The 14,338-nt window shown below is 43.1% G+C and overlaps 1 long non-coding RNA gene across 1 annotated transcript in view; it reads left to right on the top strand.

The window, feature by feature from the left end:
- Positions 1-13,610, top strand: part of LOC120406709 — a 90,090-nt gene extending 76,480 nt beyond the window's left edge. The window contains exons 3-4 of the long non-coding RNA XR_005599511.1: positions 4,740-4,930; positions 13,364-13,610. This is a non-coding gene — a long non-coding RNA (uncharacterized LOC120406709). The remainder of the gene's footprint in view (positions 1-4,739; positions 4,931-13,363) is intronic.
- The last annotated feature ends 728 nt before the right edge of the window (positions 13,611-14,338 follow it).

Raw genomic sequence — 14,338 nt, 5'->3', positions numbered from 1 at the left:
ATCGTCTGAGTCAGATATCTCCAAAAGAGGGTTGATTTTCTTTTTTGGTGGTTCGGGTTCTGTAGTTTCTGCATCCGAGTGTTGCTCTTTTAAGACTTCTGAAAGCATGCTCCACACCTCGTCCCTCTCTGATTCTGGAAGGCACTTCAGATTCTTAAACCTTGGGTGGGGTGCTGTAGCTATCTTTAAAAATCTCACATTGGTACCTTCTTTGTGTTTTGTCAAATCTGCAGTGAAAGTGTTTTTAAATCCAATGGCGTGTGCTGGGTCATCATCCAAGACTGCCATAATACTAAATATATGGCAGAATTTGGGTAAAACCACAGAGCAGGAGACATGCAATTCTCCCCTAAGGAGTTCAGTCACAAATTTAATTAACAAATAATTTTTTTAACGAGCATCATCAGCATTGAAGCATGACCTCTGGAATGGTGGCTGAAGCATGAAGGGGCATATGAATGTTTAGGGTTAGGAGCTGGAGGATACTGCTGGATATGCATATGGTGGATTGAAATCCTGTTGGCTCTGCCTTCAAAACTGTTTGGATGCTGGTGTCATCAGTGCAATCTTCATTACTGTGTCTTTCTGTGTTCTGCAGAATATCTGCAAGGAGATGGGGGGAACCTTTTGGCCAGGGGTGAACTCAGGGTACTGCTCCATTTCTGAACCAGTACCCACAGCCCGACAGTGAACCTGTCTTCACTGGTGTTGGATCCACATGTGCAGTGGAAACTGGGGCTGCTTCCTGAGCCCACATAATGGGTTTGCACAGTCCTATTTGTGAGGGATAATGAAATGGCTGTGTATGGGTGTGGGTTAGCTGGTGGATTTTTTTAAATTTATTGGCATTATGAATTTTGTAATCACTTTCATGACATGTATGCAGATGCGTTGTGTATTTTATCAATACTGGCCACATACAGCAAATCACAGTTTATGGATTACTGTGATAAGGGTGTGTAAATCTTTATTATGATGTATTGAGAATGGGCATGTTATGCCAGTCATGAAAATCTGTGCCACTTTTAACATTACATATAATAAAACTTGCTCTTTTTGCCTTGTGTGCAACTTGCTTATTTTACACCGGTGAAATAGTCTGAGCTACAACTCCCAGCCCCAGAGAGAAGGGCGAAGGGGAGCTCCTGTCTGGAGGTGGGAGCTATCGACTTCTCTAAAGATGAAAGACAGAGGAGCTCAGCTGCTTGCAATACAGACCAGCTACTGCAGGAAAGGCTGGGAACAGTCTTGGAGAAAGCACCTTCATAGATGGCTATGCAAAAGCTGTGAGGAACCATGGCTCCAGGGGGAAGTACTCTGGTAGCCATGACTGCAAGTAATCACTCAGACAGATGCTTCTTCTGCACTCTGTCTCCCTCCCTCAATCTGCAGTCATGCACCACGAATCTATCCACCAATTTCTCCTTGGGCTGTACAACCTCCGTCTCTCTTTCCGCCTTCATTCCTCCTTATCCTTTTCATACTCCATTTGATCCTTCTGGAATTCTAGCTGCTGATTCATTTTATCTGGCAGCTCTTCCATCAGCTCACTCTTTCTCCTTGCTCACAGTTGGTGGGTCTTTACCTTCAGGCTTCTGGTGCTGTGTATTTGCCTTGCAGAAGTGGAAGGGCCTTGAAAGGAAAAAGAAAGAGTTCTTTATTATTTAATAATAATAAAAAGTGTATTTCCCACTCTCAAAAGGGCTGCATTAATTCAGGGCCAAAAGATGATCATTTTTAATCACTGGGCTTTATTTTATTCAGTCAAAAAACACTGGCCACTTTGGACGCTTTTTGGAACAGCAATGAAAACGACCATACATCATAGTAAGGTACAAATTTTAAAAAAAATCATTCAAAATGATTTCCACATCCCTTTCATTTTTTCCAGGAAGGTGGGGGACTTATGAGTGGTCTGGTCATTTGCTATTGTTTTTTAGTCCTTTCGGGAAGGTCAAACTCTGGAGAACACTGATATTTTGGATGTCCCCGAACGGAACCATGACTTTCTGTTCCAGGCCCATGAGGAGAGCCAGTCATCTACTCTTGGAAATATTTAGGCATCCAGTGACCAACCAGCACATCTCAGAATGGAGAGGATTCATGAATTACAGAAGCAGACCTAATAAATCTGCCCTTCCCCAGAATGCAACCAATCAACTGGAGTTCCTACTCCATGAGAAGTTCACTTTCATCACCAGTCAGTAATGGGTAAACATTAGTGGCAAAATCAATGACTTCTCTAAAGATGAAAGACAGAGGAGCTCAGCTGCTAGCAATACAGACCAGCTACTGCAGAAAAGGCTAGGAGCAGTCTTGGAGAAAGCACCTTCATAGCTGGCTATACTGTGCACTGTATGACGCAGGAAGGGTATGTGAAGCTATTGATTGTGAAGCCCAACCCATACCTACAACAATGAGTAACTAGTAGCAATCTCATAAAAATGGCTTGTTTAAATATTGTCCTCATTTTGTGGTGTCCAATTTGAATTCCACATAGAGTTGGACGAAGCAGGGTGTATGGTAGATAAATGGCAAGGATTCTGCTCTGAATGGGAGCACACCAAAGCCCCACTTTGTATTAATAACTGAATAGAGCCATCATCTGGAAATCCCACCCATCCATATATTAATAGTAACAAGCAAGGCAGCAGAAACGTACCAGGCTCCATCTCTGGTGCTTGCTCTGACATCATTTCGGCAGAGAGCTGCTCCTTGGGTCCATTCGCGGGCAGCTGCTCCAGGTCTATACACCCCTGAGCTTTAGTTTGATTGTTCATAAATTTAGAACCAGAACCAAATTTTAAAACTCAGGCCCATCTTTGTTTCCACTGCCACCAATAGTTGGCCAGTAAGGTGCAGCTCTCACACAAGGATCTCAACACTCTTTTCTAACATTCCCCAACCCTTACAACGTCTCTGTGGGATAGGTCTGACTACACCTATTTGACAATAGGGAAACTGATGCGTAGCCTTGGTTAATTATAACTTGTTATAAGTGATGAGGTTAGTTATGGCTTTCTGAAATCTACTCAGTGAGTCAATATCAGCCAGGCATAAAACCCAGAATCCCTAACTCCCCATCATTCTCCAGGCACATCACATCCCATAGCTATTATGTAGAGAAGACAATGAACGCTGAGGGGATGAACGCTCATTCAAATGACAGCACTGAAGGAACTTCAGGCTATTACAGTGTCTTCCATGATGATGCCTTTGCTTAATAAAGCCCCAATCGGTCTGTCATTTAACTGTGGGCAACTAGTTAGGCCCTTCCTCTTGAAGCTATACTCACTTCTCTTGAAATTTAAATAACTTCCTTCTCATTAACAAATTAGTCCCGCATGAGGTCCATTTTGTGCACACACAGGAGGTAAAACGGTGCACAAGCGAGCGAGAGCACAAGCATTCCAGTTTCCTTAGGGCAAGAATTAGCCAATGACCAGAATGACTCGGTGCTCTCCACACCCGATGGTCAATAGAGACAATATTTAATAGGATGTGACTGGTGAAGGCCTAAGGCGAGCATCTGAAAATCAAGCACAACCCACGCACTCACCAGCTGGAATTACAGCCTTCAAACTGCTATTTAATTGCCCTGTTTTATACAAATGGGAGGCTTTTAGATCATTGTTTTTAAATTGACCTGCTGCTTATAGAATGACTTTGGTTTATGTTCCTAGAGTATTACTTTAAAGAGCAGTTTGAAAAAATATATATATCTTGTGTGTTCGGGGGAGAAGGAAGCATGAAAGGGGAAAAAAACCTTCAACCAATAAAAATGTCACAATATTATAATCATTTGAACTTATTTTTATAGAGGGTCTTTTGTGCTGAAGGACTCCAGAGCAAGATTTTTTTTTTTTTTTAGAGGATGAAGAAAGTCAATGGCAGCTATTGAATGCTCAGCACGTTTGAGAATCAGGTCCCTTACTTAGTCACCTAAATATGAATGTGCAGTAGTAACCTAATTACAGGCACCCAATTTTGAACATCTTGGCCATGTATAAGAGCCACTTCCCCCATCACTGATGAGGTTCCCCTTCTTCTTAGCATATGCACAACAGGATTCATCACCGAAATTGGTCCAGGTGTTGGATCGTTAGCTTCCCCGGGCCAGGTACTGACAGGGAGTGTGATATGAACCCTGATCTATGCCCCACAGGGGTTCCACTTAGGTGGAAATAGCAGCTTTTAAATAATAGTAATAATAATAATAATAATAATAATAATAAATATCTAGCTCTTATATAATATATGTTGAAAGCTGAAGTCTTGTTAGCATTATAGGTTTATTTTCTGGAAACGCAGTTAAGAATTTCAGAGGCACTGCTTTATTATAGAGATATCTAGCTATAAAAATGCTCACTTGGGTAGGTGTTTGTCATTATGAGAGCCACTGTTTCAGAGTGTTACGTGTCTCTCCCCAGTGGACGATCTACAGAGGATAACAGGTTATCACTGCTACCATCTAATGCTGTTACTCTTTTAAAAACTCAAGTAGTAGAGAGGTGTGCGGCAGTGTTGGACGTCATGGGTGCGCACCCCAGTGATGTCCTATCACGGAAAGGGTTGTTACAGCTTCACATGATAAATGTTTGTTTTTTCACTTTTCTTTAAATACCTAAATTTAGGAAATTGCATACCAATAAATAATAAATGTTAGAATTTCCTATCTTTAGAGTGGTTGACTTTGCAACTTTAATTAGCATTGTCTTTTATTTTGTTGTTGGTTGTAGGTAACGTGTAAAGCACAAGACATGTTCTTCGGGCCTCATCCAGAAGACACTTGTACCTGTAAGCAGAGACCTCAATTCTATGCAGCTGGACTCTGATGCCACATGGAGTCAGTTACAGGATCAGTGCCTTCATTATTTCCATGCAAAGTCCCATTGGCTTCAATCAGACTCCATCGGGTGTCACTGTATTGGTGAGCATTTGTAGAATGAGCTCTTAGACTGTAAGCTCTTCAGGGCAGAGACCTTGCCTTTTCTCTGTTGTGTAAAGTTATATAAAAACCACGCTGCAGAAATAATTACAGCACACACTGAATACAATAATTCTTTTACACAACGTGCCTTTAGTTAAAAGAGAAACAGCAATAGATGGTAGCAGTGGTCAAACTGATCATTCCAAGTTTTTCCCCACCTGTGCTGTGAAATTCCTTTTGACCTTGCTGATGAGCCTGGCTATCCATCACCCCAGAGCCTGGTCATCTGCAAGCTGAGTGATGAGGCCTGTCAGCTCACCTCCCAGCTTCAGTGAAACACAGCAGCAGCTGAGCTTCTGCAGTGTACATGTCTGATTTGTTCTTTTTCTTAATTTTTTTTTTCAAATTATTTCTCCTTTTGCTGCTGTCTTGTGGTTCATTGGAAAGAAAAGGAAATAACCCAAAGAAGAGTCTCTATTTTAGTTTTAGGTGAAACATTGCAGTGAGAGACCTGAAGATAAAGAACAATATTCCTCTCTCCACCTTCCCATTCTTCCCCAATACTCTGCACCCTCTTTAGCAGGCAGCAATCAATAGGTGCTGAACTGGGGCCTCATCCAGCACCTTTTGAAGTCCATGGGCATGTTCCCACTGACTTCATTAGATCAAGCCCTCACTGCTTCATTTCAGTTATTATAATGCGTTTAGCCTAGCAACCCGTTGTGGAGCCTGAGATAACGCTGACAACGCGCGAGGCTGTGTTGAAATCAAATAGACGTCCTAGCCATTTGTATCTTAAAGCCACACAAAGCTGATAGTGTAACGTGCCGGACTGTTTAAGAGTTTTTCCAATGGCAGTGGCGGAAGCCTCATTGCATGAGGCTGTTAAACAGAGAGTGGACAAAACGCTGACAAATGTAGCGTGCAGTAGGGAACAATATCGCACTAGCAAGGGGACGGACTGGATGACCTAATAGGTTTTTCTCATCTCTGACATGTATGATTCTTCAATACAGTAAAAAAAGCTCCCTCTTTAGTTCTTTGTGGAATGCCTCTTTCACTTCTGTGATGAGGGTGGACTCATCTCGCCTACTACCAACATGACCTTGGCAGTTCAGCTTGTAGTTTCCATCAAGTATTTATAATGGGGTGAGCTGACTTTCATAGCACTGCTTCCTGCCAGGCCGCCTCGCTCCAAGTTTTTTAAAATAAAATGTCCTGTTTCAAATGCTGGGGCAAGCATAAAAGGACAGTGAATATACTGTTATGAGCTGGGTGAAACCTTGTGATGGGCTGAATTAAAACCTCATTAAAACTGAAAGCGTCTTTAAACCTGTAGCACTTCAATGTAGTACTCGCTACAGCAATGGGAGGGGTTCTCACACCGCTGTAGTTAATCCACCTCCCCAAGAGGCGGTTGCTAGGTTGACAGAAGATTCTTCCATCAACCTAGTGCTGTCTACCCCGTGGGTAAGGTCAACTTGTGGATGTTTTGCACACCTGAGTGACGTAGCTGGGTTGACTTAACTTTTTAGTGTAGGCATGGCCTTAGTAACAGTACTGTTTCCAAATGGCAGTGAGGAATGCCATATGGGTACCTACACAGATAAGACATATTTTAAGCTTGATTAAACACAGCAGTGTCTGCATTCAGATCACACACTTGATTCTGTAGTTTTTACACAGAAAAAAACTCCTATGCAGTCAGCCCATGTCTTGCCTGTACTGTATATAGACTACAGGATAGCACCCTACATTGTGTTGTGGATTTCAGTGTTGCCAGCTCTCACAATTCTCCTGAGAGCCTCACAATATTTGGTGTTTTTTTTTTCTTTAAGCCCTGCACACTGGGGTCATGTTATTACAGGAGAATGTCCCCTTTCATTTAAAAAAATAAAGAATGCTTCTAGCATTCATAGTTACAGAGGAAAGCTTGAAAACAAGAACCTTAAAGGGAAAAAAAAACAGATAACAAAAAGATACTACCCAGTTCCTATACAATACACAAATAAAAACCACCCTCCTTATTTTTTTTTAATCTGATTATTTTTAAACACAGGGGGTTGGCAACAGGGCACATAAACTATGAATTACCCACTCTAACTTTTCCCATTCAATACCCACCAAAATCGTCTCTTTCCTACATCTTCATCTATCTGATGGCGAAGTACACTCACCTACTGAGTCTATGACCACCAACCTACTAAGGGCAGGTCTGCCCTACTGCACTACTACACACTGCTTTAGTGCATGTGGTGAATATGCTCTAGCCTGATGGGAGAGAGCTCTCCTGTCATCTTAATAACTCCGCCTCTGCAAGAGGTGGTAGCTATGTTGGTGGGAGAAGCTCTCCTGCTGACATAGCACTGTCTACAGGTGGGGTTAAGATAGGTAAGGTAAGGTTGCTCAGGGGGTTGGATTTTTCACATCCTTGAGCAATTTAGTTATACCAAAATAAGTATGTAGTGTAGACCAAGCACCTATATTCCTTGTACATTCATGCCACTACACTCTCTTACCCTGCTCTGTAGTCTTAAGAAAATGTGTAACCCACACACTGCCTGGATGTGGTGTTCTGTCACATCTGGTGGCACTGAGACTGCTTAGAGAGAGAGAGAGAGAAAATGAGTCTCTTCTACAGCCTTAGCTAATAGGCAGTTGGCTTTTAACTCATGCTGTAGAGGCTCATGCACTAAACTCCTGAGGTCCCAGGTTCAATCCTGTCCACCAACGACCAGCATCTGTCAGTGTTACAAATACAGTAGCACTTTTTCTAAGGTTACCCCATTTTCCCCATACTCTCACTTAACCCCATATAGTCTATCACCTTAAAGTGTTTAAATTCTTCATAAAGAGTCTTTCTATCCTGGGAACACTCCCTGCTTTCCAATAGCAGGTGATCAATTGTTCTCTAGCCTACCTTCCACTCCCGCCTTTCTTAGAACCAGGGAGGAATTAACAAGCCACTTCTGTCACAATGAGTCAGCATTCAATGCAGAGCTTTTTGCAGAACTTAACATCTCCAAACAGGGTGAGTCAACAGAAAAGCCCTGCAAGTGCACTGTCTGATTTAGCCAATGATTTAGCCGATGTTAAAAGCAAACAAAGAAAACTGTTTTAATAGACATTTTAAAAGTAAAGGTGACAAAAGGTTTTTTTTATTATTATTTTTTATTTTATTTCACTTCAAGTCAGCCTCACCTGTTTTTGTTTAGTATAACCTCTCTTTGTAGTCCACGGCCCGTTCATTCAGGGCTGTTACGTGAGAAACATGACTGCCAACACTCAGGCCTGGCCTACACTGTGTGTGTGTGTGTGGGTGGGGGATCGATCTAAGTTACGCAACTTCAGCTAAGTGAATAATGTAGCTGAAGTTGACGTATTTAGATCGACTTACTGTGGTGTCTTCACTGCAGTGAGTCAACAGCCGCTATTCCCCTGTCGACTCTGCCTGCGCCTCTTGCTGAGCTGGAGTACAGGAGTCGACGGGAGAGCACTTGGGAGTCGATTTAGCGCATCTAGACTAGACACGATAAATCGACCCCCGCTGGATCGATCACTGCCCACTGATCCGGCAGATAGTGAAGACATACCCTCAGTCCATCTCTCCAGCTGACCCCAAATACAACAGGAGAGAAATGAATATTTAAACAGGAGACAGAAGCTCTTTGGCACATGGACTTTGGTTCTGGGTTTGTACAGCACCTAGCACAATGGGGCCCAGGGCATGACTGGGGCTCACAGGAACTACTGCAGTAATAATAAAAATAGCATGGTGCATGGAGCTGGGATATCAGCTTGGCTGTGAGAACTCCAGAGTTCTAGTCCTGTCTCTCCCTCTGATCAGCTGGGTGACCTAAGGCAATCACTTCACCTCTCTAGAAAATATTTCCCAGTCTTTGTAAAGGGGGTTTGAGGGTTCCATTAGCAAAGTACTATATGAGCTTGATCCAAGAGCATAGGAATCTTTCTATAAGACATACATGTTTTTAAAGACAACTTCCTACAACCTCTTTGAGGACTCTTCAAACACAATTGAAAACAGAACAATAACCAAATGCCAGGAGTCCTTGTTCTATTTGTCCATTTTCATAAGTGATTCACTCTCCAAGTTTAGCCCAGGAGTCTGTGCTAAAACATGACTCCTGTTATTCAGATGACATTAATTGAGGGCTTTCTGCCTTGCTAACAAAGGAAGTGATAATGTCTCTCCCTTTGCTTTTAAAATCTTCACCTCCTACAACAGCTTTTGTGTCTTTGAGAGCATATAATAAAGCAGATTGTAGAAATTAATTAATTATGTGTGTTAACTTCTCACTTTTACCCTTCGCTGCACCTCTTTATTCCTCCTTGGTTTTGCTTTTTTGTCAAATTAAACTTATATGTCTTTTTTTTTTAATTTGACTGTATACTGTACTCAGCTGCTAAAGAATGTCAACCATGTGAAACATATTAACTGGGAGTTTTAAATGATTCCACAGAAAAATATACTGGTATACAGCCAAATATATAACAGATGAAAACAATAGCAAACCCTTCCCTCTGCCTTTCATGTTTGACAAGCAGTTGGCCTTTAACTCATGCTGTAGAGGCTCATGCACTAAGGTCCCAGGTTCAATCCTGCCCACCAACAACCAGCATCTGTCAGTGTTACAAATACAGTAGCACTTTTTCTAAGGTTACCCTATTTTCCCCATACTCTCACTTAACTCCATATAGTCTGTCACCTTAAAGTGTTTAAATTCTTCATAAAGAGTCTTTCTATCCTGAGAACACTCCCTGCTTTCCAATAGCAGGTGATCAATTGTTCTCTAGCCTACCTTCCACTCCCGCCTTTCTTAGAACCAGGGAGGAATTAACAAGCCACTTCTGTCACAATGAGTCAGCATTCAATGCAGAGCTTTGTGCAGAACTTAACATCTCCAAACAGGGTGAGTCAACAGAAAAGCCCTGCAAGTGCACTGTCTGATTTAGCCAATGATTTAGCTGATGTTAAAAGCAAACAAAGAAAACTGTTTTAATAGACATTTTAAAAGTAAAGGTGACAAAAGGTTTTTTTTATTATTATTTTTTATTTTATTTCACTTCAAGTCAGCCTCACCTGTTTTTGTTTAGTATAACCTCTCTTTGTAGTCCACGGCCCCTTCATTCAGGGCTGTTACGTGAGAAACATGACTGCCAACACTCAGGCCTGGCCTACACTATGTGTGTGTGTGTCGGGGGGGGGGGGATCGATCTAAGTTACACAACTTCAGCTAAGTGAATAATGTAGCTGAAGTCGACGTACTTAGATCGACTTACCGTGGTGTCTTCACTGCAGTGAGTCAACAGCTGCTGTTCCCCTGTCGACTCTGCCTGCGCCTCTTGCTGAGCTGGAGTACAGGAGTCGACGGGAGAGCGCTTGGGAGTCGATTTAGCACATCTAGACTAGACACGATAAATCGACCCCCGCTGGATCGATCACTGCCCACTGATCTGGCAGATAGTGAAGACATACCCTCAGTCCATCTCTCCAGCTGACCCCAATACAACAGGAGAGAAATGAATATTTAAACAAGAGACAGAAGCTCTTTGGCACATGGACTTTGGTTCTGGGTTTGTACAGCACCTAGTACAATGGGGCCCAGGGCATGACTGGGGCTCGCAGGAACTACTGCAGTAATAATAAAAATAGCATGGTGCATGGAGCTGGGATATCAGCTTGGCTGTGAGAACACCAGAGTTCTAGTCCTGTCTCTCCCTCTGATCAGCTGGGTGACCTAAGGCAATCACTTCACCTCTCTAGAAAATATTTCCCAGTCTTTGTAAAGGGGGTTTGAGGGTTCCATTAGCAAAGTACTATATGAGCTTGATCCAAGAGCATAGGAATCTTTCTATAAGACATACATGTTTTTAAAGACAACTTCCTACAACCTCTTTGAGGACTCTTCAAACACAATTGAAAACAGAACAACAACCAAATGCCAGGAGTCCTTGTTCTATTTGTCCATTTTCATAAGTGATTCACTCTCCAGGTTTAGCCCAGGAGTCTGTGCTAAAACATGACTCCTGTTATTCAGATGACATTAATTGAGGGCTTTCTGCCTTGCTAACAAAGGAAGTGATAATGTCTCTCCCTTTGCTTTTAAAATCTTCACCTCCTACAACAGCTTTTGTGTCTTTGAGAGCATATAATAAAGCAGATTGTAGAAATTAATTAATTATGTGTGTTAACTTCTCACTTTTACCCTTCGCTGCACCTCTTTATTCCTCCTTGGTCTTGCTTTTTTGTCAAATTAAACTTATATGTCTTTTTTTTTTTAATTTGACTGTATACTGTACTCAGCTGCTAAAGAATGTCAACCATGTGAAACATATTAACTGGGAGTTTTAAATGATTCCACGGAAAAATATACTGGTATACAGCCAAATATATAACAGATGAAAACAATAGCAAACCCTTCCCTCTGCCTTTCATGTTTGAAACAAACTTTAACCACAAATAAAGTCTAGCACACATGCTAAGAAGCAGCTATTGATTAACGGTCTCTTCCTGCAATGCTTCTAGTACATTATTTCCATCTATTTGGTTTGCTATAAAGATATGTTAAACTGTGAGTAATTCAAACACCAGCCAACAGTTTGCATCGTTTCAGTAATTGCCATCACCGTTTCTACAGCAAAACTTTCTGTATTGCTTTCAGCCTATCACACTTACATCGTAAGAGAATGGGAGATTTTAATGCAACAAATGAGTTTAATTCCAAGTTGAGATGGGCAAAAGGTCCCTTAAGTCGGGGCATTATATAGTAATAATATCTTGTCTTTCTGAATTACAATTTTAGAAGCCACTGGCACCTTTAGATAGGGCTGCCCGGGGGGAGGAAGGGGCAAGTGGGGCAATTTGCCCCAGGCCCTGGGCCCCACAGGGGCCCCCACAAGAATATAGTATTCTATAGTATTGCAACTTTTTTTTATGGAAGGGGCCCCCAAAATTGCTTTTTCCCAGGCTGCCTGAATCCTCTGGGCGGCCCTGCCTTCAAAAGGATTTTTCTTCTCCATTCCGCCACTGGGACCAACACACACCTAAAACGACTTTCCAATGGCAAGAAAACGGTAATTCTGGAGCAGCTGAGGGCAGCCAGAGCATAGGATTTCTGAGTTTTGTGACTTTCTGTGACCTCTGCAGCAGCCCGTGTGGCTGGCCTGAGAGCCACCTGAGAAACTCATGCTGCTGCTGGGGGAGACTCAGAATTGGAGGTTTGGGTGCGGGGTGGTGCTTACCTGGGGGGAGCTCCCCAGAAGGGCGACAGGAATTCCCCTCCCTCAGCTCCTAGCTCCATGTGCTGCTTCTGCCCACAGGCACCACCTCCGCAGCTCCGAATGGTTGCGGTTCCCAGCCAATGGGAGCTGCAGAACTTGGGTTTGGGGTGAAGTAGAGGCAGCACATGGAGCTAGGAGCTGGAGGTTGCCGCTTTCCAGGAGCCGGGTAGGGAACCTGCCAAAGCCCAGCCAACCCCTGCCCCCAAGCACCCGTGTCACCTCCCCATGGGCTGTGCCCCTGCCCCCCAAGGACACACATTTCCCTCCCAAGCACCCACGCCCCCCTGAGTACCTGCTTCGCCCCCCTGGGCCGTGCCCACCCAGCACCCATGGCGCCCCCAGGGCCGCCCCCTGAACCCCTCCCCCAAGTTTTAATCACGGGTATATAGTAAAAGTCATGGACAGGAGCATTTTTGTTTTAGCCCATGACCTGTCCATGACTTTTACTAAAAATACCTGTGACTAAAATGTATCATTAACCGTAGGCCACTAAACACCACCCACCCACCCAACACCAAGCCCAACCGCCAGAATAAGACCAAAGCAGTACAGCCCTCAGGAGATTAAACATGGCTCTCACACTTGGGTCTTTTAGCTCAGGCAGTAGAGCGTCATGATTTTAGACACAGCAGTCATAAGTTTCCAGCTCCTGTGCTGCTGACCTGGCCAAGGGCGCACCATTACAGCATACACCATTTTCTACTTTGTGTACAGTGAATCAGACAATTCCAGAATGGTCACCCCAAAAACAGGGATAGTCACTAAAAAATATCAAGAAACCTTCTATATATTTTTATGCATTTATTTATGCCACTTCATAGCAAAACCACAGAAATTAGGAGAGAAATACAACTTTTGTTTACTGGACTGCCCTGTAGCTGAGGTCAAGTGCATGACATTGAAGCTTTGGTGAATAAAGCTTAATTTCAAGAGCTGTTAATGTTTGAACTTGGAACATTGCTAAGGATCATTGGCTCCGGTAAACATTCAAAAGGTTGCTGTACAACTAAACTTTTATTTTTAATAATAGTAAGTCTCTAGCCCTTTTTGCACACAAAATGAAGCATCAAAATGTGAGTCAGTTACTAACGAGGTTTTTCAAGTGAAAAGATAAACATTTTTCCACCACAGGCTTCATGCGTAGAGAGAAGACCGGGGAAGAGTTCTTCTTCCTGTGCGTTGCCTGAGGTCTACAGAAGTGGAGAACTGAGCTAATGTTGGTGGAAAGATGGAGACTCTTTGAAGAACATGTTTCCTCGATAACATTGACCATTACCAAGGGCATCTCCCCACAGATTGCTATGTCCACATACAGACTTTGGGTCCTTTTGGATATCCCAATGCTACTGTATGCAAAACGACCATGGCAGCAAAAAAAGCATCCACCGACTTTCATTTCTAACAGATTGGAAGATTGAGCCCCATCCTATCAGACACAGACTTGGCCATATTGATACATGCTTTCCTGACCTCCAAGCTTGGTTTTTGCCAATTACTCTTTCGGGAAATGAACCCACATGGCACAAAATGCAGCAGCCCATCTGCTAGCAAAACAAGTCACTGTGAAAACATTACCCTGATGCTCTGCTCTGTGCACCAGCTCCCACACTGAATATGACAGTGGTTGGGCAATAGCTTGGGAGTTGGGTGACCTGGGTGTGATTCCCTGATCTCCTACAAACTTCCTGTGTGACCTGGGTCAAGTTGCTTATTCATCTGTAATGGGGATGGGCACTTTCCTACCTCTCCTGGGTGTGGAGAGGATAAATGCATTAGATATTGTGCGGTGCTCAGATACTATGGGAAAGGGGGCAATATAGACCATGAAATCGAGCTCAAATCTCTGTTCTGATGTTCAGAGCCCTCCATGGAATTGTACCAAGCAGCCTCAGTTCTCACCTTGCCTTTGTCAACTGGAAAAATGAAGTTGCTGCCATGGTGTCTATAGTGTGACTCACAACTAGGGCATAACTCAGGAGGGGCAGAGTCCCAGGAAGTCACTGTCAGCCAGCCATCCCAGGAGAATGTGAGTCCAGATCACAGGTGATGGCACATACTTAACCCAGTGCATTTATTACTATTGGACCGGGGTGGGTGGAATGAGAG

Source organism: Mauremys reevesii, linkage group 5 (assembly GCF_016161935.1).
Source record: "Mauremys reevesii isolate NIE-2019 linkage group 5, ASM1616193v1, whole genome shotgun sequence".
NCBI lineage: Eukaryota > Metazoa > Chordata > Testudines > Geoemydidae > Mauremys > Mauremys reevesii.
This window is presented reverse-complemented; position numbering and strand designations above follow the sequence as displayed.